The sequence below is a fragment of the Gymnoscopelus microlampas genome, assembly GCF_963454915.1.
Source record: "Gymnoscopelus microlampas genome assembly, chromosome: 6".
NCBI lineage: Eukaryota > Metazoa > Chordata > Actinopteri > Myctophiformes > Myctophidae > Gymnoscopelus > Gymnoscopelus microlampas.
The window spans coordinates 24,552,668-24,558,667 of NC_139943.1; positions in this window are offsets into that span (position 1 = coordinate 24,552,668).

Below are 6,000 nucleotides of genomic sequence, written 5' to 3' on the forward strand. Positions count from 1 at the left end.
GCCTGAGTCACAGAACAGCAGTCTAATCAGTTTGTCAACCTTTTACTGTTTTTGCATTAATGCAGTTTATACAAGGCTATAATGCCTTTCTGGTAGAAATGCTGTGCTTGAGTGGTGCTTCTTTAAAGGTAAGGGGAAGGATATTTCGACTGACATTCTCTGTTCAAATAAAAACTCTTTGTCATTCCTATGTTCTGAAATATGCAAATTCTGTACTTGAATAAGGCTCACTTCACTCAAAACATATACAGTAGCTGTGATGTATCATTATTCTGGGACAGATATTTTGGTTCAAAGCTGCAACAGAATAGTGTATTATCTTGAATGTATATAAAAGAAAAAGGGCTCTCAAAGCCATTAAATTAAACCGCATCATACAGTATTAGCTGGATGCTGATCCAGGATCCTACTATCCTGGGGTGGGTACATATAGTGTGCATGCATACTATCAGTGCAGTTCAAAGCCCTGCTTCCGGGCCACTTTTTAGTGGTTCTTGGAAATATTCCAGCATAAAAAAAGCATTTCTTTGGCAACCCAAAGTGCATTCATATCTAAAAATACAGTCTTTCTTTCTGGAAAGAAAGAAATCTATAGAGGCAGACAAAAGTCAATCATTGGATTGGAAGGCAAACCTCATGATATGCAGAATTTTAAAACAGTGGATTTAGCAGGATGCCTGTATTGATATAGATTTTGTGTAAGTGGGTTTTGACTGACTGCACAACGGCCAAAGTGCGGGGCTTGATGCTTTGTTGCTACATAGAGATACCCGATGTCAGCACAAATAAGCATTGTTAGGCTACGGTTTATGTTGTGCGTGTGACGTAAGACCAGAGCTCGATCAGCGAGAGAGAGAAACAGAGAGAGAGCGAGAGAGAAAGAGAGACAAGAAAGATTGATAGAGAGAATGGCAGAGTGAGGAGGAGGGAGACAGAGTGAGAGAGGGAGGGTGGGTAATTAATGCTGGGTACCAAAACCTGAGCATGCTGATCGACACGTCACAAAGCGATGCGTAGTTGGTGCAATAACTCTGCAATGCCGGGTAAGCTGATAATATGGCGAGAAGCGTTGCGTTTTCTGCTTGTAGCTTTTAAGAGTGCATGCGTGCGTGCGTGCATGCCAATGCATCTGCATGTGGGGGGCCTGTGTGTAGGCCTATCGCCTATGTGTTGTGTTTGTGCATTATGTGTGGCTGAAGTGCCTCAGGTTTCAACTCAGCTGTGTGTGGCTGCAGCACCAATTACTCATGGCATAAACAGCTTTAAGATGCTTGCTTTAAGATGAAAGCTGTGGCATCCCATTGCAACGTTCTTAGTTTTCTTTACCTCAGATATACTGTACTAGCATCCACAAAAAATAATGAACCAAGATGCCTTGTTAAATGCCTTGTTAAATGGAAAGCAAAATGTATCCTTTCTTTGTGTCTACCTGCACTGTATTGCTGTAACAATTGAGGGAGACTTTGTTGATCATATCTTAATGTCATTGACATGAAAGGCAGGACAAAGCAAGCTCTGATGAACATTTTCATGCGGAATTTGCTGTCTGCTTCTCTACAATTTCCGCTGATTTGGATGTTGATGTAGAGCTACTGTAAAAGTCTCTGGTGAGTTGTGACTGTCACATCTTGCCCCCTACATCAACCTCTCCTCTCCTCTCCTCTCTGCTCTACTTCTCTTTCACTTTTCTGCTTCCGATAGAGATGTCAGTCAAAGACGTACTTTTTTTTCCACTGTCGCAGTGGATTCTGGGTATTTCAATCTAACACTCATAGATTAGACACTCTTGAGATGACAAAAGAGACATATCGTCTTAAAAAACATCCTCTAGCCAATTTTAGGCTAATTCAGAGGTTATCGCATCTTGCTGATAAGTCAGGAGTCAGAGAACATTACTGTTAATTAGCTTGACATTAAAGTAAGAAACCGAGACAGAAACAGGGTGGCTTGGAGGCAAGAAAATGAAAGAATGATTGCACATGCCATGTCTGATAAAACTGGATGGAATATAGACATCCAATCTAAGAGATGCCTTAAAGCATTTTCTCTTCATAAAAAATGGGCCCAACACTAACAATTTACTCTCAATTAATCAGAGTTGATTGATCATTTCAAATGTTAGTCAAATGTTGGAGAGGGGATCAACTCATCACAAACAAGTATCACTATTAACAATCATGCGCTCTTCAATACCAGCTACCTTTTAATAATATAACACATTCTTCCAGTGGTAATTCAACTCAAATTCAAATGTTCAGGAATATTGTTTTAATTCTAAACTAGTAGCTACTAACAAAAGGCATTTAATGACCATAAGTGGTATATATTCAATCATTTCTAAGCAAAGCACTTCCCTCCTCTTTCAAGCGATGTATTAATTGAACCTCTTTCCATCTCTTACTTCCAGGTTAGCATTTCAGCCCTAAGGGTCTGGATTTACACAGAAATAGAAAATCTGATTCTTAATCCCTGATGACCAAGATCTGACACTTGGGTCTCCCTTAATGAAAACATAAAATCTCGACTCCAGACTGCGGGATTACAATTAAGATGTTCTCTCCTGGTGCAAATTAAACCTCAACTGGCAAATCTCGGATCCCCTAGATGATCTATGGTTTAATGGGGGGGGGGACAACTAGAACACTACACTTACATATAGTAAGGGCAGAAACCTTGCATCTCCATAATTCAACTTTGTTTTTTCTTTGTGTTTTCATACATTACTGCCCTACTCCCTCATACTACAATGTTATAGAAAATTGGAAAAATCTACAAACTCACAAAGTGTCGCGTTGTGTTGTGAGCTTGTAGCTATTTTTGCTTTTTTGTGAAAGTTAAAGTGTGTCTGTGGGTTTTATAAATATTTAACCAAGGAAAAGTATTTACAAGAGCTTGTGACTGTTAACTCACTCACTAGTAACGATACACAAGAGTAAAGATAAAGAGCCAAGCAGTAATACAGTCCAAACGCAAACCCCTCATGTACAGTAGCATGCCTCAGGCTGGAAGTAAACCACATGTTTTACAAAAAAAAAAAAAGAACTGTGTGCTGCAGAAAAATTACCTTGTTTTACTTTGTAAATAAAACATTATTACGGTCATGCATGAGAGGAGCCACTATATACAGTAATTCTATTCCATTCTCTATCTCTCACTGCCTGCCCTCCATGGTTGTTATCTTAAGGTGATTGTAGTAGTAGTAATACTAGCTAAGAACGCTGTTCTTACATATTAAGCAGATGCACCCTATTTGTCACGATCAGATAAAAACATGAAATGTACTGTAGATAACTTGACTTCTCTGTTTAGGGATTCCACACAACATAGATCTGTTTCGGTTGGCTGAGTTTCAGTCTAGATACTGTATGCAAAGTACAAGTTCAGTGACTAAGGCAAGTTGTAAAGAAAATGGTTAATGAACTTTTCATTGATAGAGATGAGAAAGTGTGACTTCTCAAAGGGGGATCCATGGATCCTTGGGTTCCCTGAGGGGTTTCTAATTGACCCTTACAGGTCTGTAACTCTGAGCTATGGGGGTTCTTGAAATAAAAGAAGTTTGAGAACCACTGACTTATGGGGCTGTGATGGCTTGAATCAAACACTGGTGTGAATATGGGTGAATATTAACACACTTCTCAAATACTGGACAATAATCCTCCAGAGCAGTGGTTCTCAACCTTTTCAGGCCGTGACCCCCCAAAATAATCATATTTGAACTGGGGACCCCCCACCCTTACAAGCACTAGGAATGTAGGAGTTGAGACATTACATTTAGTTTGACTCGGTTCCACAGATAAATATTGTGAAAACTGCAGATCTTACAAGCCCACAACGCCTCACAAGGCGTGATGAGCTTGTAGATCGGCTATTTTTCAATTTGGCCAACGTTTGACCAGTTTTTATAGTAGCCTATAATTTGTTGATTACTTTTGATGCAATAATGGTCTTTTTCTTATCTTTTCTTTTTTTAGGTATTAAAAAGGTATTAAAAGTGCTTAAATTGTCACTTTACTGTCATCTGGAGACCTCCCCAAAAGCATGTGGGGACACCCCTGGGGGTCCTTTCCCACAGGTTGAGAACAGAGAATGATGAACTAGACCTGTCCTAAACCTGATATTTTGGCTGTGATTGTACCTAATATACTTACATAGACATTTTCCGAGAATGGTATGAGAAATGGAACAGGCCATATTGCCAGCTTTATAGGTTTATTTTAACCCATGCTTTGGCAAGAGGATGGTGGTCTCTAAAGCTTTAAGTATTTGATTGATTGTATTAAATAAAAGCCTATTTCTCCTTTTAGTATAGGCTAGTCTTTATATCTCTTTATTTCTAACTGTGCACATTGGCTGCCTAATCCTCCTTTTTATAATGGACATTTCAAAAATAATTAGGAGACAAGAGATATATATTGTGGCGCCAGTGGCTCAGGTAGTAGTGCGACTGCTTGGGAAACTAAGGTTCCAGGTTCAATCCCCAGCTCTGCTTGGGATAGTGTCAAAGTGTCCTTGAGCAAGACACTGACCTCTAACTGCTCCTGAAGAGCAAGTTGGTGCCTTGCATGTTTTCCTCCGCTGTCAGTGTGTGAATGTGTGCACGAATATGTAATTCATATTGTAAAGGTGCTATATAAATGCACAATTTACCAAACAATATTGACTTTGTAAGTGTTTGATTTTTCCTTTTAACAATTGCAGGGTTTTTGTTTGCTTCATTTACTGTTTACTTCTAAGTTTACCCCAAGGCCTTTAAATAATGGATGCAAATTCATAATTAGGACTACGGTATATGCACTCACTAGTTCTGTGTGAAAATCCCAGTAGATCAGCAGTTTCTGAAACACTCAGACCAGCCTGTGTGGCACCAACAACCATGCCACTCCCAAATCACATTTCTTCTCCATTCTAATGCCTGGTTTGATCTGCAGCAGATCGTCAACAGGCCTAATGCATTGAGTTTCTACCATATTATTGGCCGATTACTAGATATTTGCATTAATGTGCAGTTGGAGAGGTGTGTCTAATAAATTTCAACAATTTACTTAAAAGTAATAGTACTTTACAGTAAAAGTACAAATGTATATATACTTAAAGTAGCAAAGTAAAAGTACTCATTATGAATGGCCCATTTCAGCATTTCTTTCAAAAAATTGTCACACGACACGACACGACACGACAGTCTAAGCTGTAAAAACGGGGATGTGAATCTTAGGATCATCATATTGTTGCCATGGATACATGTGCCTGCAGTGACCTGTCAGACTAAATTTACATAAAGGTAGTTAAGGGAAAGGTATACAGTAAAAAAAAGGAAACAACCTTAAACAGATGCATGTAAATGTTGAACAAAATGTGTTTACATAAAAAGCGCATATTATGCACTTTTTGACCCGTGAATTGTTTCCCCATGAGCTGTACACAATGAACATTCGTCTCATGTACTGTATCTCCGTCACAGGGCAGTGTGCAGAGCACAGTGGTACTCCGATTTCTTACTTAAATTAAAGTAGCAATACCAAAATGTTACAAAATTCGGGATACAACATCTTACTTGAGTAAAAGTACTGCCATCAAAGTATACTTAAAAAGTACCAAAAGTGAAAGTACTATTATTTTCAAACTGTCACAAAATCTTTCACGATGCAACGCGTTGTGAGCTTGTGGATAAGTATAAAATATGGCTTAATTGGTTAATGTATGTTTTTTTGTAGTAGTAAAGTCAAGTAAAGTAAAAGTACCTCAAAATTGCATACTTGAGTAAATGTTCTTAGTTACCTTTCACCACTGGCAGGGCAGTGGCGATGGCGTGATGGCATGTGCAGAACTGTTTGGTCTAAAGACAAACTGGAATGGGTTCAGAGAGTCAGGGACTGATGAGTTAATATGATTGTTTACTTCATTTGTTTTTACCAGTGGCTCGGAGCGCTTCTTGGTGACCGATGTGAGTGTGACAGGGCAAGGCTAGTCATTCAGGCAGATGATTTGGGAATCCAGGGACAG